General features: G+C 36.6%; 1 long non-coding RNA gene across 1 annotated transcript in view; it reads right to left on the bottom strand.

The window, feature by feature from the left end:
* Window positions 1–1,353: 1,353 nt before the first annotated feature.
* LOC306998863 overlaps window positions 1,354–27,388 on the bottom strand; it is a 113,160-nt gene continuing 87,125 nt past the window's right edge. Inside the window, exon 3 of the long non-coding RNA XR_013797686.1 lies at window positions 1,354–2,352. This is a non-coding gene — a long non-coding RNA (uncharacterized lncRNA). The remainder of the gene's footprint in view (window positions 2,353–27,388) is intronic.

Raw genomic sequence — 27,388 nt, 5'->3', positions numbered from 1 at the left:
CAAGATTGTCCTGCTTAGTATGACCACATTTGCCCCTACTGGTAGATGTTGGAATCACACCATATGGCAGCAACATTTATCTTCCCTATTGACAGCCATTCAAAACTATTTGAGCATTCAGATTATTATTATTTTTTACAGCTAGCAACCTTTAAAATATTAAAAAATATATTTTATACTTTATTACATACTACCATTTGAAAGTTCAGGGTTGGTACGATTTTTTAAAAGAAGTCTCTTCTGCTCACCAAGGCTTCATGTGTTTGTTGAAAAATACAGTAAAAACAGCAATATTGTAAAATATTATTACAATTTAGAATGGTTTTCCATTTTAATATTTTACACATCATTTATTCCTGTGATGGTAAAGCTGAATTTTCAGCAGCCATTACTTCAGTCTTCAGTGTCACATAATCATTCAGAAATCATTCTAACATGCCGATTTGGTGCTCAAGAAACATTTCTCGTTATTATCAATGTTGAAAACAGTTGTGCTGCTTAATATGTTAGTTCCGATGCATCTGTAAAATAAAGCCTTCTCGGAGAGCAATGTTTCCACTTGCTGTTGTCTATGTATAGCCTATGTCATCTTTCTCATCATGCTGGCAGCTCCCAGGACATTAAATCCTTTGGTGCTAAAGAAACTACCATAAATGACAAACCGTCTGTGTCTGCAACTTATTGCTCTAGGAGATGAAATGGTGTAGTTCATCTTTTTTTTTTTTTTTTTTTAGATACCACCCAAACCAATATAAGCTGAGCGTTACTGCCATCTTCCTGCAAAAAAGCTTCTTTTTAACAGTGATAAAGGTAGGCTGCTCCGTGGGTGGGTTGCCAAAAACAGAGACATTCAAAGACAGTGGGCTTATGGAGTTTCAGAAGGCTTGGAGATGTGTCGGCAACATTACTGTCTGCGTCTGGATTTTGAAGAGAGGTAAAATACGCAGGTACTTGGCACGTCCCCCACAAAAAGGGATTGGGAAGTGACTCCGCATTCCTTCAGGGAAGCAGAGACTTCTTTCCGTGTGGAGCATCTGTCCTCAATTTCTCTTATGAGTGAAATCAACCAAACTCATATTTCTTGGCCACCCACCCACTCATCTCATTTTGTGCAGCACAATGTGGATTTTGTGTGTAGGAAATCGTGATAATGAATGAAAGTCTAAATTGACACAGTGCAAATAAACTCAACCTATCATTATTTTCTCATTTACAGGAGAATAGGAAGAGAAGGCACATTAGTAAGAGCCCTAAAAATAATCTCTGCTTGTCAAGCATATCTGTCAGCTGTATGTGCAGGTTAAAGGTCAAGGTTAACCAATTACTACTAGAATTAAGTGAGAGAGTAAGATTCAGTCTTGTCATGATGAAATGTTTATTGCACACACACAATCAAGTTTCATACAGGGTTTATTCAGGGTCACACTACTAGTCTTAGTTTTTATTTACTTTTGATTGTTGATGAATGAAATATATAGCATACAAAATAATAAATGTAAAAACTTTTGATGATAAAAAATAATTGTGATATTATCCTGAAACAGGATTATTATAGTTAACTCAAACTATTAAAAACATTTTTGTTGATTGAAATAAAGATGAAATTAAATAAGAATAGAAATATTAGTTGAAAAACTTAAACTAAATTGCCTTGGCAATAAACTGAATTAAGTGTAAACTGAAGCACTAAAATGACTAAGTGGAAATAAATAAAAACTGAAATTTAACTAAATTAAACTATAGCAATATTTAAAAAGAACTAATAAAATGACAAAATCACATTAAGAAATATTAAAATATTAGAAAGAAAATATTAACATATGACCTAAAATATAAAAGTAATAGGTAATTCAAAATATTACTGTCCTGAACAGGCTACTTGTAAAATTATAAATAAATTTTAAAGATGTAAGGAAAATACGCCCATCAGCCATACCCTGTCAGACAAACAGATGCTATTTAACTACAGGAAGCTAAGCAGATAAGTCTTTTCTTTAACAAATGAGCTAAAAATGGATGCTAGACAAGAGTGAGAAATAGACGTAGAAGAGGCAATGCACCATAAGGTTCCTCATTCACACCTGTGAAAGACAGACCATGTTCCCCAAGGAGTCCAGATCCAAGCAGCCCAACAGCAGGACATGTTTTGTCATATGCTATGATGTGGCTTCTGTCATCTCTCTTCTACTCCCCCTCTGTTCTCTGTTGTCTCTCTTTCCTTATGTAGCCATTTACCTGAATCTCCAGTGCTGAATTCCATACTATTACTCCACTCATGTGTGTGGGGAAAACAAGAATGGTGCTCCAAGGCAACTTGCTCCATGTGGGGTCAGCTTGTGGGTTTGCGGAGCCCTAGGCAAAATCACAGAAATGGGCCTCGTTGCTGTCAAAACAATGAAATATCCATAGATGCACAGCAGTATGATGATTAATTTATTTCTTTTTAAGAAAAACTGCACAGTATAAAAAGAGAAAACATATCCAAATTGTTCCAGTAATGTCAAATAATATTTTGAAAAATATTTATTGAATGTATAAAAATCCCCCAAACAAACAAAAACAACAGTTGAGACACAGAGAAAGAAATATACAAAAGTGAATCTCAAAATTAAGGATTAAAGGTGCAGTAAGCGATTTCTGAGAAACACTGTTGATATTTGAAATCAACCCAAACAAACACCCTCCTCTCTTCATTGCTCCGCCGACAAAATGCACAAATACGCAATGCAAGTGTGGATGTCTCTTCATTATAGCTGAAGCGAAGCAAAATAAGGCTTCGGGAAAATAAAGTGAAAAAATCAACATACAGTACACAGTAGTATGTACAAGCTTTGTATAGGTTTGTTGTTGTGCCAGTAGCACACATTCAAAACCCCTGTTACTCATTGTATGGAGCAGAAACAACGCAACCTCTGCATCCATTTTCAGGCTGATTTTGAATGCTTGGCTAAGAGATGTGTCTTCAATTTAGGTTTAAAATGTGAGCGTGTCTGAGCCCTGAACTTTATCAAAGCAGGCTATTCCAGAGTTTAGGAGCCAAATAGGTAGATAGCAATACTTTATAATCGACACGGAACTTAATAGGTAACCAGATGATACAATTGGGCTTAGTATTGAGATGCAGCCTTGGTCAGAAGCTAGAAGTAAGTCATTTGTAATTTTAACAAGCACAGTTTATGTAATTTGATGGACCTGAACCATAGCATGAATATATATGGATCTATTTATGGTTTCTAAATGAGAGGCATGACCCAGAGATAGAGACGAGTTAATAATATTGACAAGATGCTCTTCTGCTACAGGTAACAACTCTTTCAGTAATTTAGTGGGTATTGGACCTAATTAACATGTTGGTATAGATGCAATGATAAGTTTATTTAGTTCTTCCTGTCTTATAGTTGTAAGGCACTGCAATTGTTTTTGAGGGGCAACGATTGAGGCTGAATATCTACAAGGTTGTACATCTACAATTGCATTCCTGATGCTTTCGGTTTCTCAGTGAAGCAATTCATAGATTCATTACTAAACTGTGTAAATATTCAGTTCAGGTGACGTCTGTTTGTTTGATATTCTAGCCACTGTACTTAAAAACCTTGGATTGTTTTAGTTGTTTTCTATGAGTTTGTGGAGATTCTCGGCCTTGGCAGCTTTTAGAGGCTTTTTATAGCGGGACATACTGTCTATCAATGCGATTCTAAAGACCTCTAAATTAGTTTGTTTCCATTTACACTCTAGGTTATGACTTTCTCTCTAGAGAGCGCAAGCACTGTTGTACCATGGTGCAGTACTTTTCTCTCGAATCTTTTTTAATCTGATGTGTGCAACAGTTTTTAATGTACTAGAGAAGATAGTTCCCATACTACTAGTCATTTTATCAAGTTCAAGTTATGTGTGTCTGGGTACACTGAGCAGCTGAGACAGATCAGGCAGTTTATTTGTGGATCTATCTTTAGTGGTTGGGATAATTGTTCTACCTGGTTGATAACATGGAATCACCCAACCCTGAATAATTTATTCCCTCATCACCGCTGGTCCTGTCCAGCACAACATCTGTCTCATCGCACTCTATTGAAATTGTGTCGTCATCGCTGATACAACTCAGCTTCCCTCTTCTATCTCCATTGCGAGCGTTAGCCAGTCCTTCAGCCCAACCTCAGCTGGTTCCCATCAGCCCTTGTCTTCTCCCCTATCGCTGTGCTATGGATGAGCCTTGTAGACTACGGTCATCAGCTTTGTCTGAGCCAGTAGATCCCCCGGCTCCGCCCCCAGCCGCTGATCCCGTCACTCCACCTTGGCCCGTCGACTCCGCCCCACCAGAGACTGTCGTCCTTATGGCTTCACCAGGCTCCCTCGTCCCTCCGGCTTCACCTCGGTCAGCCATCACCCTGGACTTACGAGACATCTGCTCAGCCTCATTCCTCGGGCACTCTGGTTTTGCCTTGGGCGCTCGTCGCTAAGGCTCTGCCTAGGTCTCCAGTGCCGCCGGCCTCTCTATTTCCCATCAGCTTCGCCCAACGACATCATCTCTGTTGGTCGTCCCCTGGATGTCGCCTGTCAAGTCACCATCATGGATCCTCCCTCCATTGACTCCGCTGTGGGCAATCGTCCAAACTGAACTCTGGGTTACCACCTGGCTTCTCCCATCATCTCATCCATGGCTGCTAACTCTATCATCGCCACCCTGGTCTTTCCTTCCTGCATGTGTGCCTTCATCTAGCACTTCGTCTGCTCCTCGTCCACCCTCCCTCTATACATCTACTATGGCGCAAAGGTCGCACCTTCAGGGAAGGGACGTAATGTCATGGTTCTGTTATTTTTTTACTTTTAGTTTGTTTATCTTCAGTCGCATGTTTCCTTTGTTCTAGTTTCCTGCCACTCTTTAGTTACTATGGTTACACAGATTATTATTAGTCATTAAGTTTAGTGGTGTCCTCATTAATTCACCTTGTTATTCTTAGTATTGAAGTTATTGTGTTTGATTGTCCGGTCTCGTCTATGAAACGTCAATGCTACCCTGAGTTTACATGTCTAGTCTACCCTGTTTGGATTTATGTTTGGACATTATTAAAGACAGTTTTAAATCTTCATCTTCCTCGTGGTGTGTGTTCTACCACACATGGTTAGATCCAGCTCATCCATTAATTATAATGGCACCGATCTAGTAGTTTAAGTTTACAGTATTGAGTATTAAATGTTTTCACATTGTTTGTGATATAAGCATTTTTATGGACCATGTGCACCATTTGTGACCACCTGTTTAGGACAGCCCAGCTTTGACTCCAAGCAGGCTATCTTGCTAGATGAACATCACAATAATTGTCTCACTAAAGGAAGAAAGCGTGGATCATTTGATGGAAACTGACAGCATCTCCTGCAGAGCCAAATGTTCCTTTTAAGCTATGCTTTCAGCTGTGCAACTTACAGGCTTTTGCTAATCAACACTGACAGTCGTGAATGATGTCTAAACATACATAATTTCAATTTTTGTAACACTTTGTTTTAAGGTGACATGGTTACATGTTACCACATGTACTTACTATAGTAATAACAGTAAATTATTCATAATTACAGGTAACTAACCCTAAACCAAATACTAACCCTAAACATATAACTATTTAGTAAGTACATGTAGTTAATAAATATTACTCAGTACTTATTTGAGTAAGTAAATTGTAAAGTGTAACCTTTATTATTTAAAATGTTTATATGAAATATTTAATAATAATGCCTGAACAATAATTTGAATAACATAATAATACTGTAATACATTTTTAATTATATAATTTATAAATTATGTATATTAAAAATATGTGTTATTATTTATACTATTACTCAGGTATTATGATTATTAAATATAATTCATATTTAAATAGTTTTAATCATTGAGATGTTAAATGGGAAAATGGCTTTATCCTATGTTTTCTTTATTGTATAATTATTTTTCCCAGTGTGTGCTAATACTGTATGTCAACTAGCCACTTATAAATGACCCCACCATCCCATAATCTGTGAGGATCCACACAAAGCCTTTCTCCATTTTCAAAATAAAGATCTAAATGTTCTCTTTGGATGACTTTGAAGGAGTTAATACATTGGCAGACAGGGTTAAACTATTTGAACCACAAAGACAAATGCCCCTGGTTTAAAGCAGGGGAAGAAATATTGATCCCTTGCTCATAAACACCCTTTGTCAGCAAAGTTCTATTTTAATCCACGCTGTGCCATAGAGTTCAAACAAGACATGAAGAACCCTCATTTCAGTCCTATTATTGAATCAGAAGAGTGTGTTCCTCTTTTTGGCTCAGATACACAACCCTACACAGAAGCTATTTATGTTTGATTTATACATGAATTCATGGAATCCAAATTAAGTAAGTGCTCAGCACGCGTCCAGTCCCAAATATGGAGGTGATTGTCATGTTGCATGGGAGGTTGTTTCATATGAGCCGTAATAGCCCAGTCCTCAGGGACAGCCTCCACAGCAGACCTCCTCTCACGTGTGACGGATCACCTATACACCGACACTGAGATGTTTCTTAATGACCAACGTTCTTCTCTCAAGTCAGCACAGGAGGTAATAAACATTAAGAATGAATACATATTTGCTTTTAGGCTAAAAGTATTACCAATGTCCCTAAAGGCTTCATAATACTTTACATTTACTTTAAAAGGGATAGAAAACAACAAGATTTTTTTTACCATGTCCGTGTTGTTTCACTCCTGTATCACAGACTTTCTTCTGTAGAACAGTTTTTGGAAAAAATATTAAAAATCCGTCTTTTTTGTCCACTCAATGAAATTCAATCCTTTTGATCAAAAGCTGTAATCACAAGCCTAACGTGTTCATTATGTCTGCTTTATTGAAAACATGACGTTTACTAACCACATACCCAATAACTATACAGAATACTTTCTCACTGCATTTTCTTTGAAGCTGCTTTGAAACAATATGTATTGTGAAAGCGCTATACAAATAAACTTGAATTGAACTGAACTATCATTTAGAGTGGATGTGGAGTGGATGCGGAGTGGATGTCCGACTGTTTTTGAAAAGACTTATGCTGCAAACCAAACATCTTAATTCACATCAATGCATAATTTGATCTGCTGTAAATGTTTTGAACTACCTAGAAAACACTGCCTATAATGCCTATAAACACTGAAATAATGCCTCCAGAAGTGTGAAAAACAGAAATCCATGGCCGATGATTTCAAACAATGTGTTTTTGGTACTTACATGTTAGGGGCCCAGAACATCCACATATAAATGAGGGGTCAATCCCTCCCTAAAAGTTAATTAAATCAGGCTTTCATGTTCACACCTGGGGCCTGTGGCAGTCAGAATCTGGCATGGGGGTCACATGATCACACCCACTTGCTCATACATACATAGGAAGTCCCCCCTCATATGTTAGGACGCCATCCTTTGTTGTGTCAGAGAGCAGATGCGGCCCCTCAGTAAATCTAATAGAGACGTGGCCCAGAGCTGGGGGGCTGGGTGTGTGTGTGTAGGGGTGGTTCCGGCTGTCACCACGCTTGTCTTGAGAGGAGCGTGTGCTCTCTACTTCCCTTATTAGTGGGCTCCATGTGTCACTGGTGTCAGTGGTTAATCCCACTCCCCCCAGGGAATCCCACCCTCCTAAAACCAGTCGCCCCACTTCGACAGATGGGACCTTCTTCTGCATACTAATGACGGACGGATTCCAAAGGCGTGATTTTGGCTGTAGAGAATGATGGAGAAGAGTGATAATGCAAAATTGCATTTGTAAAAATATTATATGTATAAATATATATACACACACACACACACTTTTTCCATTTCCAAAAGTGATGTACGACCTAAGAAAATGGGCTTCTTTGCTTTGCACTATATTCAAACTTTTTATTAAATATTTATTAAATAATTTGTATGCATGTTATACATTTGTAAAAAGTGGTCATACCCAGCTTACATTCATTTTCCCCAGGCCATAATTCAATAAATCACTATGTGGCAAGTATTAGCTATATTATTATCTGTTATTTTGTGGGTTTTAGAGAATCTAGCTAGATGGAAGGAGCCGTCCTATGCAACCAGGGAGGATATTTTTAAAATGGCTAAATCTGGTCAGTCAGCTTTGGATTTGGCAAATGTCTACAATGTCCACATAATTATTTGAAATCACCATGAGAGCACTACCATGTACACTTTAAAGTGCTGTGCATGGTCAAGGGAGAGGACTAGTGAGCATTTTTGAAAGCACTCTCCAACCTCCAATTTCAACTCGTACTGTAAGCAAAAGACTCTAAGAGGCTGGATTGAGAGGCTGTTTACCAGTAAATAAACCATTTTTTTTCTACTGAAAATAAAAACACCCTGCATTTGCCAAATAACATAAGGATTTGGGAGTATGGAAGATTAAAGTCGTGTGCAGTGCCGTCTGACAAGTCAAAATTTGACAACCAGCATTGGATGGTGTCAGGTATGTTCTTATTGTTTTTTTTTTTACCAAATGCATACGTGGCGCCATTGAGCATGGCAGGGGAAACATAATGGTATTGGGGATGCATGTCTGCAGTTGCTGACAGAAGTTGCTGGCACTTTTTTCGACATAACTATCCTAAAAACACTGCGTTCATACTCCGTATGTTGAAGTCTTAAAGTTACCTTCTCAGTCCCCTGACCCTAAAGTCATAAAAAAATTGTTTTTATTATTATAAACCTGAATTGTGATAAGTCATTTAGGTCTTCCAATGAAGGAAAACCTAAGAAGGGTTGGAAAGAAGTTGACATATATATGCACAAAGTTTAGTGAGTCGATGCCCAGGATAATGGCTGTTCTAATCAAAAACAAGGGAGAACCAGCAAAATATTAATAATTGATTACATTGTAGTCAATGTATGCTTTATTTCCTGTGAGCTTTTTATTTTTCTATGCCTTTTTTTTTTGCATAATACAATAAAACCCAAGTTTATTATTTGCTAGAATAGCTGTTTGGGCAGTCATTTTAATAGGTTAACCAAGTTTAGTGTATTTTTCTTCCCAATATAACATACTCCTCACATTTTCATTGTTTAATAGAACATGAAGTGTCATTAAAAGCAAATATTGTGCAAATATTTTATGTATGTATTTTATGTATAGGCCATACATGTGAATTTCTGTAATATCCATTAATGTAATTCTACAATTGGGCTAAGGGTGTATTATTTTTATTGGCTAAAGAACATCTGCCAAATTAACAAATAACGAACATAAAAACAATGTGATAAACAGTTATGCTCCTACGTGATATTCTTTTTCTCCCATAAGCCACATGGGAAAGTAAAACTTTTCATATGATCATATGAGCACACAAGCAATAAGAAGTTTTTTCTTTACTTTTCCTCCTCTTTATATAGAAGGATGAAGTGTCTTCAGTGCTCAAGAGCATGAAGTGAGTTCTAATTATAGGGAGAAGTCTTTAGATATCCCACTCACTGCCTACATAACAAACATACCCAGGCCTGAGTCTAAAAACTGACACAGAGGAAACTGGTATCAAAGGGAATTCACTTTACTTCAGAAATACAGAGTTAAATGTCTGCAGTTACTATAAGCAAATTATACTTTTATATAGCAATAAATTGGAAAATATATTCTTAAAGGGGTGGTAAAATGCCATTTTCACAAGATGTAAAATAAATCTCTGATGTCCCCAGAGTGTGTTTGTGAAGTTTTAGCACAAAACACCCCACAGATATTTTTATAAAGCATGTTAAAGTTGTCACTTTTTGAGGATTTGCAAAAACGCACCGTTTTGTGCCTGGTCCTTTAAATGCAAATGAGCTGCACAGAGGGCGGAGTTTCAAGAGCTCCTGTGTGAAACTGTTCTGCCTTTAATGTTAAAACGGAGTCAGACAAAAGATGGAGAGACTCAAGAAGAAGTGACAACACGTAGAATGCAACAGGACGTCTCTGAATGGTTAGTTGATGCATTTATGTTGCTGATGTGGAGTTAACTATCTTCAATTAGCATATTCTGTCATGATAATCTATAAATCGCTCGTATAGGAACTGTTGTGAAATGCACACAGAGTGACTTTCTATTGCATGTGAAAAGATGGATGCTAAAGTTTGAGCTGACTCACAAATGTACTCTTATAACAACTCTTCCTCTTCTCAACATGGACTGCGTGTTCCCGGGGGCGGGGTTTATGTACATTTTAGGGTTGCTGATGTCACTAAACCCGGAGGACTGTCGTGTAGTCCCTACCAGCCGTTTATTGTAGTCCTTTTCTTTAAAAGCAAATATCTTCCTTTGCTTTGAACTTTGAGCGTTGTAACTTTGCAGATGTTGTTTATGCTCAAACAGCAACAGTTCACACTAACTAAAGTTAGAAAGGTGAAATCATACTCAACCACCCCTTTAAATGATCAGAGTAATGCTCTATAAGCAGAACAATTATTTGCAGCAAAGAATGACTCATTTAAAACTTCGTCCCCACTCATATGAGCACTGAGTCAGTAAACCAAGTTTTTTTTAAAATGTCTGACTTACTCTCAGTCCTAAGTATGTTGTTATATCATTTTCCTTGCATGGCTTGTGACTAAAAAAAAGTGTGACAATTTTAAATCCTGTCAGGAAAGATTTGTGAACAACCATATGCAGTTTTGTCAGATATCATCTTCGATTCAAGAACAAATGTCTCTTATGAGCAGTTCTTTTTTTTGTCAGTCAAAAAGATTCTTTAAACATAATTTAGAGCCATTAAAGTTCATAACTGAATCCCTTACTAAACTATAAGTCTCATTTCGTTTTTGTCCATTTTGAAAAGAACTAGGAACTGTTACTGTGCTGGTTTGTGAGACTTCAGTCATGATTCTGGAAAGAAAATCTCCACCAGCTAAAGAATCGAAACATGGCAAAATAGCTTTTTAACGCCCATGATGCACTGTAAATTGTGTAATCGAGTCTCTCTACGCTCTCAAATGACTTGCATATTTGTATATGTATATTTTGCAATAAATGTAAAATATACTGTTTCTATATAATCAACAGTTGTATGTCTCCATTGGTTTTCATTTATAATGTCATTCGCAATGCTACATTGGAATTTAGTTATTTTCCACATCGAAGACATTACACTTGTACTTTTTGTCACATATTTTAATACTTTTTTTTGCTTAAAATCAAAGTTTTTACTATTGTGATTCACCTAATAGCTTTTGTTTTGGTTCATGGCTTGTAGCTTTTTAATAGTCATAGTTTTTTCCAAACAGGCAGAAATATTCTTAAAAAGAGAGATATTTATATGGTGCATTTACCACAAAAATCACTAGATGTAAGTACCCCAAATTACAATACAACTAGAAAAAAACAATAGTTTACATTATCATTTGTAGTCTACATTCTATAAAACATCTCTTCACCACAGAATATAGAAACAACTGTTGCTAAAAGCTCAAGTAAGAAACCATGCCTCTGTGCAACTGGTTTTATAAAGCAATTCTGTAATTTTACAACTACAGAAGTTATTTGGCTGGAAAATATTTACCATTGTCAAAAGCAAACGGGATGCATTTGAATTGCCCTCCTCATAAAGATTTTGACTTTACTACATTTCGTTGTCGTTATTTATTTTCAGTAGCGAGGCGGCTACCAACTCATAATGAATCGGACAAGCATTAGCACAATGGGACAAGTGTGGAAACAATCTTCTCATTAGTAAGATCATCAACTGCCAGATGATGAAAGCAATATTGTGGCCACAGATCTCTCCGCATCACTTTCATTAACGCCGAATATTTGCGGAAATGCACATTTTCTCCAGTCTCTGAGGGGCCGAATGGCAAAAAAGGACATTTGTATGCATGAATATTACATTTTTTTCTTCTGTTCCTATGTAAATAATTGATCAGGATGCACTTAGGAAGGCAGCATCTCAGAGGCACTTTACCAACATGTGTCCTTCAAATCCACAAAGGTTCCTTCTCCTGAAGTAGGAGAAATTACAACCCCTCTCTACGCCCCCTCAACCCCAACAAACAACACAAAGATGTTTGATCTCCGAAACAATCACCATCATTGTCAAGGGAACTTTTGAAGCTCCTGGACGAGGTCTTGTGTGTGAAGCTTTCACGTAAGGTCATTTTGAAACTGCATGAGGTTCATGTCTGCAGCATACCTCTCCTCATTTACCGCAGCTCGCTAGCGCTATTGAGGAATTCCCCCCAGCGTGATCTGAGAGGGGCTCTGACTGCACGCTCAACAGATGGCTTGAGGTAGCGTTGCTAAGCGACTGGTCATCACTGATCCCACAGCTTGCTATGGAGAAATCTCCCCTGCATTATGAACTTATTTACAATAATAACACTTTTCATTTGAATAATCACTCTGTGACTGGTGCATTGGAAGACTAATACGCATTTTAAGTCATTCATTTAGGAGGTCTAGCCCCAATTAGATGATTAAAGACGCGCAAGAATCAGAAACTTTAGTTGACTTTGATGCACTAATGCAGCTACTGTTAACAAATGGAACTTTTGTTACCAGTATAAGGCTAGAGATCAACAGTCGGGTTCCGGAAGTAAAAACTCCATTCATTTTCTCCATAGGGAAATTGATTTTTAATGGTAACTTGGTATTTGCTTTTGACGAAGACGTCAGCCCACATTATTTCAGCTTATTTTTTAATGTTTAACAGCGAAAATACTGGTAAAAAAAAAGTACATTAACCATGATACTTTACAGAAAATTACACCAATCAGAGAGTTCGAAAAAAGCAACACGTGTATGGAGTCAATATAATGCCACATAGGCCCTGTCCCAAATGGCACACTTCATATGCACTTTCGGTCTTGTGGACTTACAATGGCTGCCGCGTGCGCATGTCCGTTAAGTCTGTGAGACCGTAGGGTGTCCCATTTGTCATTTTAGCTCTCAGAAGTGTGCTCACTCTGCGGTCGATTTGCAATGTTTGTGTGTTACTCCATGTTTCACACAAGCACTGTTGAACCTTCTGTCCGTTTCTGTGTTTGTTGTAATATTAAAATCACTTCGTATTGGATCCTGTCTACCCTCGTCTTCATCTTCTTAGTCTTTTGACACTCGTAGCCTACCTTTGTCTTTTTGTTTGATTTCCAAAAACTTATTTTGCTCTAAATGAAAGTTTGTAGTGTTGTGACTCACCTCATAGCTGGTTGGCTTGGTTCATGGTTTATAACTCTTTAACAAAGACTATTTTTAAAAACACTTCGGTAAAATTAATTAAAAAAAAAAATTCTGGAACCAGCGCCACTGAAAAAGTGAGCGGGCACTGTTGCACTCTACTGCAGATCTTATGTAGCCCCGCACATTTTCAGCGCTGCACTCGTGGGGTGCTTCTCATTTCTTATTTGTGCATCCTTGTTTCCTTTCCTCACGTCTTAGCGCCACCCCCATAGGATCCGAAGGAAGGATACACCTGTGTATCCTCGCTCATGACTCCTCGGGAAGTTTCCTCGCTCCTCATTCCTTGCGGTGCAATTAGAGAATTGAGATGTCCTTCAAGATGGCTGAGTTCGATCTGTTTCAGGGTCACGGACTGGAGGATGGAGGAACGAGGAAATGAGGAAGCATCAATTTGAGTTTTGAGAAGCAGCCGTAGTGTTCGGTCTTCCAGCCTGTGTTTCAAAAACATGAAGATCTTGCGGATGTATAAATGAGCCGCTCGTTTTAAAATCTTCCCGGTTTACTGACATTTCTTGAGATATCCGCTTCAAACATTACAATGCTAATGATAACTTTCGTTAACTCTACATAAGTAAATCCACTTCACCAGCTAAATACTCTTTGACAGCAATGCCATAGAAATATATAGAGCTACCGCAAAAACCGAAGTTCAAACACAAAATATTAAAGGCTTCTCTGGAGCATAAGGTCTATACTATAGCTATAGCATCTGCTAAATGATTAAAAAACACAATGTAAACATTTTTTTTGTGCTCCTTATTATGTTCCATTCCTACTATAAGCCAAACGATAAAGTAAATATTTTCATATTGTCATCATATGGTCAAATAAGATTACACACCTCAATAAAACAAACACTCACAATGCACATCCACACAGATTCTGCTGATTTCGGTTTAATATTTGTTGAACTTCTTAGAAAGCTTTCATGTGCACAGAATAAAGCATTTCAAGTCAGAACAGATCTAAATCTGAGCACAGAAGACAAACAAACACAACTCAAAGCAGTGTACTACACTAGAGCAGAGGAAGCGCACACCGATCCAATGTCTTTATTTGATTAGACACTGTGAGAAACACTCCCACCAGCATGTTTATAAATGGGCAAAGGAAAAAGAAACAGTCAAGACAATGCTGTGCAGCTCAGTGTATTAATGTCTGAGAAGGGGTGTGAGATTATTTTATCTAAAAATAAGTTTTATAAGCACTCCTCGTCACTGTCCTCACTTCCCATTTTCTGGAAATGCGGTGGACAGATGATTCACTCCAAAGAGGAGGAGGTATATAGATGTTAACAGAACAAATCCAGACCGACACATCCGTCATCTTATTCAAACAAACACTCATAACACAAAGACAGACCATTTTATCCAATTATAAACAAACTGATTTAATACCTTTGCAGTGCACAGAGAAAATAACTTGAGTGAGTGTTAGATGACAACAAAGGTAATAAATGTAAAAATAGGGGAAATAAGCTTGAACAGTTAAAAATCTAATATCCATACCAAATATATATATATATTTTTAAATTCTATTATCAGGAAAGAACTGATTTGATATACTGTGTGTAACGAACTGCTCTGAGACACAAAGGTTGAGGTTTTAATGAAAGGGTAATTCCCAACCGTAGTAAAAGACAGGCAAAAGGTCAGATCAGTAAATCAGTCCAATCAAACAAACAAATCCAGAGGGTGAGACAGGAATGGGAAAACCAGGACACAGGCAAAAAGGGGTATCCAAGAAACGGGCAAAGAAAAAAAGAAAAAAAAACAAGAATATGGGAAGAACAGAGAAAATGCTCAGAATTGCAGTAGAGACACTAAACCAAGCTTATATGGGGTGAGCTAAACAAGGTAATGAGACACAGGTGAATGTGATAATGGATGATGGTCTGGGCAAAGGATTATGGGGAATGGAGTCTGTGGTGATTGTCCGGATTGGAGTGCCCTCTAATGGTAATCCCGGGCACTCTCACTGGTGATCGTTACACTGTGCATGCATAAAATGATAACATTGCTATAAAACACAATTGTTTGCAGAAAGAGACATAATATATTATATACCATGCTATATAGTTAAAGGAGAACTCCGGTCAATTTTAACATTGAGCTAAATTTTTAGTAAATTTGGAGTGCTGTCAATACAGAGAACAACGACAAAAATCTGTGTTGCCTACACCGTGTTATCCTCTTTTTAAAATTTGCACCCTATTGACTTGAATGGGGTCTAATTTTAAACCTGCTTTTATTTCTCTTATCATCCTTGATGTGTCGATTGTCTCTACAATCGACTACTTTGGACTTCGACCGAAAACTCTACAATCGACTACTTTGGACTTCGACCGAAAACAGGAACTAAATACAGGTATGTGCGCTGGCTGATATAACATCATTTTTATTCATATCTTTCACATCTACTGCAGTCAGATTCACTCATGTTCACTCTGAAGGAATCACTCAACATGGCTTGGCACTTGTATGACACATCTTGTATGACACATCAAGGATGATAAGAGAAATAAAAGCAGGTTTAAAATTAAACCCCATTCAAGTCAATAGGGTGCAAATTTTAAAAAGAGGATAACACGGTGTAGGCAACACCGATTTTTGTTGTTGTTCTCTGTATTGACAGCACTCCAAATTTACTAAAAATTGAGCTCAATGTTCAAATTGACCGGAGTTCTCCTTTAACAGTCACCTGTGCGTTTTTGCTAAGCTGCATGTCTTTACTGTAATGGCAGGATTTATCTTTATATATGCAATAAAATAGTCATATTACTATAAGTATATCTGTATCTAAAGTCAACAGACTTTATAAGCTCTAGTGCCTGCAAGCAAAGGAGAAAGTGCTTTGTTTTTGCGAAATGACTTACACACCACTTAACTGCATGAAACGTCAAGCACACGTATGTCAGGGACTCCCATTTGGGACATCAAACAAGGTAACACGCTAGCAACCCTATGACACATTCAATTCCCAGATAAACAACAATGACAGTGACAAATAATCCCTAACCCCTTTAAATATATAATACGTTTATCTATGGGGGCATCAGAAGATAAATAAATAAGTAGATGAAAGGAGGGCTCAAGTCGCAGATTCTCCTCTCAGATGTGAATGTTGAGGTGCTCATGGGGACATGTTCAGACGGGGGACGAGTAAACTTGAAAGGCATTGCGTTTCTGAAAGACAATATACATTTTTTTCTTTTGTTTTATGTCTGTCGCTGTAATCTAATCAAACCACAGTGATAGGCAAAGAGAGATTGGCTGGCGGCTGGCTTGCCTACACATCGCAATGAGGTTACACTGTAAAAATATTTGATCATTGATCATTCATGGTAACAAATTAACTGGTTGGATTTGTATTTAAAAACCCTTCATTTGACCAAATCATTTCTTTAAGGGTCAGATCAGGTACAAATAGCAATGAAAAAAAAAATAGCATTTTAATTTCAACATATTAGAACATACATAGAGTTTTGCTAAAGTCAATAGATATCAGACATTATAACTTAAATTACATTAGGAATGTACATTTTGTAATGATTTTGACAACAGAAATCAAAATTTATTGTGTGGAATATTTAGTACATGTCTGCAGATATTTTTGTTGCATTAAACGAACAATTCTTGACTAAATATCATCTTGACCCATCAGTGATGTCCAAATAAAGTTCCAGTGATCATATGCACACATATGTTATTAAAAACCGTTAACCCTTAAGCGCATACCTAGGGTCTTTAGTGACCCGGGACGTCATTCACTAGCCTCCTCATCAATCCTTTTTAAAAGTTAGACATCAACCTTTTAGTACCGGTATTCCTCAATCAATTAATTTTTCTATTTTTTCCCATTTGTTTTTTGTAAAAATAGTATAACGACCCGAGGTGTTCCCTTTTATTCCACAAGGTGGCAATGTCTGAAGTGACGTTTCACTCAGTTACCGCAGGCAGAAAACAAAAGAATAGGAAGTATCATCAGCAAAACTTGAAATAGCTCAACTAATTACTGCAGAGCAAGTACTGAATGCAAGAAAATATTAGTGTCACTGTCAGGTGATGGATCTGATGAAGAAGCTGTTGATCAAAATATTGATTTTGAAGAGGTTGAAAATGATAGTTATTAGAATATGTTTGAGATCGCAAATATGAGCTAGATGCTGAATGTACTGGGAAATGAGCTCTGACGAGGATTCTGCTCAAACTGAACCCTTAGCTCCAAAAGGTAACAAAATATACTTCATTTTATTCTTCTGTAATTGTTACGCTAATATCAGGAGAGTGTTATATTATCGCGACAGGTAGAGATCCATCCGTGTTAGATATAGATCCGGGTCGCTAAAGATCTGAATATGTAATAATGATTGGAGAAACATTCATGCATTTAAAGGTTAAAATGACTTTTGTTGTTGTAACATATTGTAGTAAAGTTGACTTCATCCTATTATAACGCTTGTGACTTGAATAAAACGAGTTCATTTAAATGTTTCTACATGATGCACATTTTCCAGCTACCTGACAAAACTTATTTTACAGTGTAGGCTGTTTTAAAACTAGTATGAATGTCGAAATGTGTGAAGAAAACATTAACTCGGGAAGCAGTTATGTAACATTTAGAGGCATGCTGATTCTTTATGTTGATAACAGGAAGCTTGTTAACTGCTTTGTATAACAGTGATGGAAAATAGGATTGCTGGACGTCTGGGGGAAACATGGAAAATTAGCTTGGCCATTACCTGCGCAAGCCCACACCAATGAGAGTGCTGCATTATCAGTCTAAATGTCTGAGTACAGATGTGTGGGTGGATGTTCTAAGTCCCGGATTCTTATTAGTGGGATTTCCATCGAGGGTCGATACGGCTTGAGCTTACCAGCGTCCTGCTGCAGTCCCACACACTGTCCTGTTGACATGTAGTCGCAGTAGCTAATCACCAAGCCTCCAACTAACTGCATGCCTAATCACTTTGGGGGTGGCCAGGGAACGGGGATGAACAGCTCCAGCTTTAATGCCAAAGCAACCTTCTACACTTTCTTTCTTTATATGTTCTCTTTTTTGGGGTTTCTTATTCCCCCTCCCTTTATCTCAATGTAATGTGTCAGCATTTATGTTTACATGTATTTAGCAGATCCAGCAAAACTTACAAATGAGGAACATCACAAGCAATTAACAAGATTATAAGAGCCAACAATATTTGCAGTACCAAGAGGCCAAAATAATAATAATATAACACTGAAAAATATAGACAACAAGAGGTAGGGTACAACGGGGCTAAAGGCACACCTTTAACATGTGATTTTCACTACTCCCATAGTGTGTGATTGCAGAAAAAATATGTTTTTATTGAACATTGATGGAGCAAACAGATTTTGTATGAAAATAAATCATAACAGTGGTTTACTTGTTTAATTCGGTTGTTAAGTCTGACGTCAGGCGTGACGTTTAGCCACTTCCGGGTCCAAGCGCTCCGCTCGTCCAAATCCAACAACAATGGCGGAACCTGTAACTTTATTTACAATCAACTCTTTCTTTAGCGAGGCAACCTTGGCGGTCAAAAATGGTTTAAATTCTTTTAACTCCAACAGAGTGGTTAGTGTAGCTCATAATTCAGATGGCATAATTAAGGGTAGAGTCCAGGCATCAATGAAAAAAAAAGGTTTACGAGGTTGAGGTGAGTTAGCTGTAAGATAGCTAGCTGATTCACATACATTGATAATCCATGTTCTGGATGAGGTAACGTTATTTCAAAATAAAAATAAATAAATAAAAATGTACAGGACTGCTATAACTGGATGTAAACGAAGATGAAAAGGAAAATATGTGACAGCCAGGTTTTAGAGGGTTGGTGGACTTAGGCTAGTCAATTTAGTAGTATGATCTGATCTGACAGCCCCTAGCTACAGAAGTAACGTTATTGTGATAAACACAGCGCTGGCAGCAATGTGTTTTAGTCAGGGCTGCCAACTCTCACAAATTTGACACTTTTCACACGCTCTCCCGCACAGAAAAATCGCGAAGCAAAGAGCACTTTGAGGTAGAGGTTACTTATGATATAAAAATGACATAAAAAAAACCTCAGCTCTCAGATTTTGTCATTTTTATTACGAAATTCAAACAATAAACTACCTAACAACCTACTATATTACATATTTATTATATTTTTTACCTATATCATTAAATCAAGTTGTTATTTTAATAAAAAACGCATTTTATTTATTTTGAGTTATTTTTAACCAGCTGATAGAGCTCTCTGTGTTTACAGCATTTAGTTTTTTTTCCTGAGAAAAATTAACGCCTATCTTGTGCACCAAATATTTATCCAAATTAGTCAATATTGAATCAAATCACAATCAAATAATTGAAATTGTGAAATTTGTGTCAAGCAATAATAAAAAACAGGTTCTGGTCAGCCAGAACCAAGACTATCTTGCAGGCAGCAGAGAATAGGGACTTTTTCCTGGAGTTTGATGAAGTGGTTGGTTCCCTGACACTAAAAAAAAAACCCTCACAACTACTGGCATCAGATCCAGGGAAAACTGCACCTGACCGGAGCTAACACCTGTCACCTGATTGTGTGGACTCCTCTTGACCTTGTGCTTCTGCCAGTGCTCAAAGATGCTACATGGGCTGTTAACTTTGACACTCTGGAAACATTTTATAAAGATTGTTTCCTACCATACATTCTATCACAGTTGTTACTAAGTAAGTACTGTTAAAAGATTAGTTTACCCCAAAATTTAAATTTCCTGATAACTTACTCAACCCAATGCCATCCAAGATGTTCATGTGTTTCTTTTTCAGTGGAGAATAAATTAAGTTTTTTGAGGAATTTTATTTAGTTTGCACTGAAGAAAGACAGACATAAACATCTTGGATGGCATTGGGTTGAGTAACTTATCAGGAAATGTTCATTTTGGGGTGAACTAATCCTTTAAACTTGAAAATAAATAAAAATTTGACATTTCACACAAGCAAGGTAATTTATTTATTATACAAGTTTGTAGGCTAAATGTCACGCCTGACGTCAGACTTAACCGAATAGTAAGTACATGTAGTTAATTAATAATACTCAGTATTAAATATATAATTACACTGTAACATTGACACCTTAAAATAAAGAGTAATCAAATAAAACTATATATACAGTTATTTATATACAGACATATGTATTACACCCATTAACCAGTTTTTTTTACTTTTTAATATGATTTCTACAAGCAAATATGCAGTAATTCATGTACAACACAGTTAAAGGGATAGTTCACCCAAAAATGAAAATTACCCCATGATTAACTCACCCTAAAGTCATCCTAGTGTATGACATTCTTCTTCCGGGAGGTTAATAAAGGCCTTCTGAAGTGAAGCGATGATATTTAATACTTTATCGACTAAAATAACTAGCATCCGGTAGACAGCCGTACAAAACTAGAGTAAAGAAACTAGTATAAAAGAGTAAAGTCAAGTTCAAGGGTGAATGTCATATACACCTAGGATGGCTTCAGGGTGAGTAAATCATGGGCTAATTTTCATTTTTGGGTGAACTCTCTCTTTAACTCATCCAATTTCACAGAGAATGGGTGTTTGTATGTAAATTTGTAAGACACACACACACTTTAAGTATCTTGTTTATATTTTGTCTGTACTGATATGGAATGTGGTCCAAAATGTGAAACAATTTCAGTCGCTGAATTGAACGCTCCACATGTATCCAAGCTTTTGAGATCAATCTGTTGTTGTTCACTTCCTCCTGCGTAAACTGTCCATTGACGAGAAACGACGGGATCAGCAGCTTTTCCATTGGGGAAATGCCAACTGCACACCCTAGAGTTGCAGTTTGGGGTGAAGTTTTCACGTCTGTAAAAATATATATATATATATATTTTTTAATATTACTTAAATTGTTTATGTAATCGCACTACAATAACAGTAAAGCAGTCATTGGCAATAATTGCTGTCTACAAATGTTTTATTTCAGGTGTGTGTATGTGTACTGTACACTGTAGTTTGTGTTTTTATTTAGCTTGTTGTCTTGTTTGTTTATGCTTGTTCTGTGTATGCACGCTAAGAGCAATGTAAGATCAGAGTCATTGGCCATAAATCATGATTCTGATCTAATATCTCATAATCCCTCCAACAATACTCAAATATTATAGCAAGAAAAAAACATTAGAACAGTTAAAGTATGCTAATCCGCTAACGTTTCTCATTAACATTACACACATTATTTACATACCCTGAAGCAATCTTAGGTGTAAGAAAGTTTTATGACATTCTTTCAGACGAATACAATCTGAGTTATATTAAAAAATGTACTGGATGTATTAAAGTTATAGAAATGAGAAACGTTAGCAGATTATCATAATTTAACTGGTCTAATGTTTTTTCTTGCTACATACACACATCTTCGTGCTTCAGTTTGTCAAAGCTAACGTTAGACTTAGCTAGCTAGTTTCATCTTAACTAGGCGGTAAAGAATAATGCCTGACAACCGAAACATGATGCAAGATTTGGGTTTATATAGCAACAAACAACATAAGCCTTTTTCTCAAAGGGTTGGTTTTGCTTTGGCGCTAGTGGATGCTAACGTTAGCACCCACTAACGCCAAAGTGTCTTCATTCGTTTAAGATTTGTAACTTACCTTATCAACTGCAGCCATTTTCTCTTCTCCTTCTCGTCACAAGGAAAGCGCTAAAATGACAGCTGAATGTCACTTGTTTTTTTTTTATTCTGATCTTTTGATACAACACGGGACACAGCACTGGGGCATGATGAAAACACGAGCGAACAGCGGTAGGTAGATACTGAGGACCCGGCCTTTGGACCCGGATACAGTATTATCGGAGATGCTTACGTCACGACTTAACAACCGGATAATCTTATAAATGTATGAGATGGCATGGTGGGCCTTTTATCCTACAGACACATCTCACCATCATGGGGCAAAAGGCACAAAGTATTTAGACAAAAAAAAGTAAAAGTCAACACAGTTTGCACATCTTTTTTGGGGTTCAAGTCATTTTAAAAAAAAGGAAATGTTTTGACTAAGTGTACGAAGAACGCAAAGTTTCTCTGGGGAGCCTAAAACATTTGCGATAGCATGCAAAAGCATTGACAAATAATTTTTCCTCCCATCTCATATTTTTGTTCCTTCACCGTGTCCCTTTAGGGGCCCTGTATGTTTGGAACAACATGAGGGCGAGTAAATAATGATTACCATTTTTGGGTGAACTATCCCTTTAAATAACTCTAAGATATCTAAGAAAATGGTTTTAAACTGTTTAATATCATATACTATCTCATGTTTTCTATTGGAAACATACGGGAGAGCAAAAGTATTTGCTGTCTTACTATTAAAAACATCATGATCACATGAACATATATCTTGCTACACAGATCCTGCAATTACAAGACCACAAGCTACTAAACATGACAACAAAATCAACTAGCACGCACTCAACCATATTCATTATTCATTACTCATGCCACGCTGGGAAGAGTGTGAAAGGGACTGAATGCCATTTCCACTAAAGGCCTGTGTGAACTAAAATGCATTTACATGCTGTGCTTGTTGGTTCAAGGAAAATAAATGTGAGTATTCTGTAAAAGAAAATCAAGATGCATTACTTGTGTTCCCGAAAGTTTTTGTTAAAACTACAATAGCAGCATTATTTACTTTATATAAGATCCCTTGATCTTTTTTTTTTTTTTTTTTGCAGTGCATGATACGCGTTGATGCTGAATACTGTGATGTGCATCACTTGTTGTTTCATTTAATCCACCGGATTTCTGTCTCAGTCAAAAAAGCACTAGAGCAGTTATTAAAAAACACAAAGAAAAGGCTCACATAGTAAATTACTAAACATTAAAGGTGACCAAACATATTGCATTATATATATATATGTCACCCACAACAAGACAGCAATCTTGGCATGAAATGAAAATTCACCCTATTTTCTAAATGCATGTGAATCATCTTAATGTGAACAATTTATGTATACTCTTTTTTTTATTGTAATCAAAATATCATCACTAGATCATATATTTGCACAACAGACTTGCACTTGACATCATTGACAATATAATGAGACAAATGTCTTCAATTCACCCTAAAAGTAGGGGCAGATCAGGTAAAAATAGATATAAAAACACACAAATAGCATTTTAATTTCAACATATTATAAAATACATACCGGTACATTGGATTAGAGTTGAAAAAAAGTATACTTTCCCTTTTTCAATATACTATGATTTCCCTTTATCAATATTTTCAAGTATACTTTCAAAATAAATTATAGTATATTGTACAAAGTATAGCTAAGTAATATTTGTGTATCAATGTGCATTTGTTATTGAAGACAAAGTGTGCAATTTGTAGTACCGGTATTTGGAATAAGCCAAATGTATTACTGAGCAAATACTTTTTACTCATACAAGCAATATACCATAAGTTTATTTGTTTCGAAGACACTCGTATTGAATTTTAATGTACTTGTAACACAAATAAAGTACACTTTAATATCACTAATCAAGCATGTAATTCTGTGTAGGGACTCCGGCATACATTTAAAGTATGCTAAGAATACTTGAAGTTGTTCCAATTTGGCACACAAAAGTACACTAAATACACCTAAAATTATGCTTTTCTACAATTTAATTACAACTAAAATATACAAAGTACAAAAATTATTTGATCCAAAATAGCACACTTAACTAATCATTAACACACTTAATACTGCAAGTATACTAAGTATACCTTTTTCACCAGGTCAATCATTTTGATTTTAATACCAATGATATTTAGAGGTCCAAAATAAACTTCAGAGAGGACATATAACGCTATAGTGTTAAGTTCCTGTTGCTATGATCAAAATCATCAAGTATGCAATGTTGAGAGCATTCTGAATGTCCTGTATACTCTGTGATCATCATGCATTCTTCTATATATTCCTATAATTGTGGCACGCAAATGTGCAACGAGTTTAGAAGGTAATACATTAGTATTGATTTCTGTTTCCAGGTAAGCTAAAAACTAGCTTCAAGTACAGTACTGACATTTGTGTTTTGAGAAAAAAATATATTTAAATATGACTGAATCAACCCGACTAGGTTACACCAACAAGCATTTAAGGTTCAGTTTAGGTAGAAGCCACTCATTAAGGCAACAACTGCAGATTTCCACTTTTAACACTGCAGATCATGAAAGATTAATGCATGAATCTTTTGCATATTAAAATTTGAGAGGGAGAGTTTTAAAAAAAAACATGATCAGACCACAGGAAAACTTCCTGAACATGCCAACATCGCCATCACAAACCTAAAGTGACCAGAGTTACACTAACAAGGAGTATGAAATTTTAATCCCAACGTTTATGTAGGCGATAAATATGCACTTACTGTTTTCCGTTTGTCCCCCCCAGGCCTTACGGCTCAGCAGTTAAGTGACACAAACACTTCATTCTATTTAGCGGTAATTTGTATCGTTTACCGCACAATACACATAATAAAGTTGATGATACCTCTGGTTTCTCAAAGTGCAAGTCTATTGTCTTATAACTGAATAATTAGTCGATAATGACGACTTAGAATATAACATGGCATTCAATTCTAAATTCATTAAGGACTAAAAAATCCTTTTTTTGTTGATGGTACATTCAACCTTGCACCATTATCTTTATACCATCAATCAAAGCCATTGGTTTGCTACAGCCCCTTTTTGTTCTTACAAGAGAGACATTTCTCTGGTGAATGCATGTGTCTTTACATGGCCATTGTGTCCTGTGTCTCCAGCAGGGGATCTCTCACAGTGACTGTCCATTGAAACTGGCTCTCTCAGAAATCTCCCCGCTGCTCTTTGGATTCCATCATATATGCTCACAGTGGTCATCACAGCCTTCACTGTCGAACATCTTATAGCTGACCTATTGATGCATGGGGAGACACTCTGTGCCTCTTGATAATCTTTAACAAGGTTTTTTACAAAAGGCATACTTTCATTTTAAAAGTCCAAGTCAGAATACAGAAGAAGAAAAAAGGAAGCGGGGGAAAAAACAAGATGGTTTTCTCACTTTAAGGCATGTGTCACACTTTACAGTGAGGCATGATCGTTTATATGATAATATAAAAAAAAATAAACAATACTGGAACTACCATTCATTGTTTGGATTTTTTAAAATGTTTATTGGGCTTGAAAAAAAAAGCACCTTCTATTCAAAACTAAATTCAGATGATTACTGTGGTTAATAAACTTTACGGGGTTTGAGGGTTGTACATTCTGTATTAATTATCATTTGGATGTAAATGAGGTCACCGACCCCCCTCATGTAAATTAGATTTCAAGATAATCAAGTCCTTAATAATGATCAATGGTGCACTTCTAATTAGTAATCCATTGTTATGGAAATGTGGCTGACATCAATAAATAGTTATATTTTGAAACCAATAACTGATACACTGGCCAATAATACATATAAATCTACATTTTGTGAAACAAATAAAACTATTTAATAAAAAAAATGTAAATACATTTTTAGGTGCAACTGCCGAAAGCAACATTTTGCATTTAACAAATTTAAATGTAAACATGTTATTAAGTCCCCCTGTGTTGAAAATCAAGCTTTTAATGTTGTTTATATGTCTATGTGGTGTTTGTAATGTGCTTTAAAACAATGTGCAAGTTCACCAAATTCACCTAAGTCAACACCATAGCTGAGTATTTTCTCCTTAAAACTGCAGTGTCAAACAGTCTCAAAAACGCGGTTTGAAACTGCTGGTGTTTCTGACGTCACAAACTACCTTGTAACCAATCTACGTGTGATCATCAACGAGTGGATCTCTGAGGCCCCGTTTACACGATGGGAAAACGCAGATATTTCTCTGCGTTTTGGCCTGTCATTTACACGAAAACGCCGTTTTTATCACAGAAAACGATTATTTCTAAAAACTCCGGCCAAAGTGGAGATTTCTGAAAACGCCAGTTATATGTTGTCGTGTCAACTGGGAGAAACGGGGTTTTAGGTTCTCTCGTCGATTCTGAGGATTCTGATTGGCTTGCATGGCTTTATCCTTCTCCCTACACTGCCGCCCATAGGTTTGGCATAGTTATGATGGCGCTCGACGGCGTATTTATGCGGGTTGTGTGCACGATGTTATTATTGAAAACGGAGGGGGAGAAATATTCGTTTCTCTAAATACCCGGCTATGTGTAAATGTGGCCTGAGCTGGTGCAAGTGAGTGGAGGTGGGGCTAATTTGCATATTCATAGAACCGCATATACTAAATGAGGCAAGGGTTCAGAGTTACATTCAAGCTATTTTAAGGCATGACAAATTAATTATATTATTTAATATATTCACAGTCTTTCTCTTGTAGAAAAACAAACCCAAGACTATTGTTAATATTTTCACAGCAGCTCACCTGCTCCAGAAAGTCACACGTTTGCAGGTGCGTACGCATCTGTGTGTGTGAGTGCGTGTGTGTAACTTATTGAATCGTAATAATTATTTTCTGTATTGCTGCAGATCTGTAAGACAGCAGAAACGCTACCAGTGTGAAAATACAAGTTGTAAGGGTGTTGCCCTTATATACTGCTTGCATGTGTGGTGTGAAAGAGGGCTAAGACAATACAAAAATGATACAGAAGTATTGGGAATTTGATTTGAGATTTATGAGATTGCTTAAAGCAATATAATATGGAATAGAGCAACCCACGAGAATCAAGATCTTTATCAGTCTCACAAAGACATACTCAACCTCATTTATCAAGCAAGATTAACTGTCAGCTTGGATAAAATTCAAGGTGCTTAAATTTTGTGGTGCTCAGAATTCAAAGTATCACAGACAAAATAATATATCCGATGCATTTCTTACAGCAAAAGTGATGATTTGATTTAGAAAATGACAATAGAAGCTGCTGACCTGTTAGACATAGCCTATGATGCGCTTATTTGCGGTGTTGAAAAATATTAATTAAATATTCATTCAAACATTGCAAATGAAACTCTACTATTCAAATATTCTAACATATTCAATCATATATCCTTAGTATATAATATTCCACAATATTCTATCAAAGCTTAGTACTTAAAATGTTATACCACACTATGGTGGATAATTATCTGTAATTAACTTGTCTAATAAAAGGTCAGGCAAATAATTTTTTTGTTTTGTCACAATTATGATCCCTAATGAAAA

The sequence above is a fragment of the Phoxinus phoxinus genome, assembly GCF_949152265.1.
Source record: "Phoxinus phoxinus genome assembly, chromosome: 5".
In the NCBI taxonomy this organism is placed as follows: domain Eukaryota; kingdom Metazoa; phylum Chordata; class Actinopteri; order Cypriniformes; family Leuciscidae; genus Phoxinus; species Phoxinus phoxinus.
Note: the sequence above shows the minus strand (reverse complement) of the source record. Positions and strands in the feature narration are given on the sequence as shown.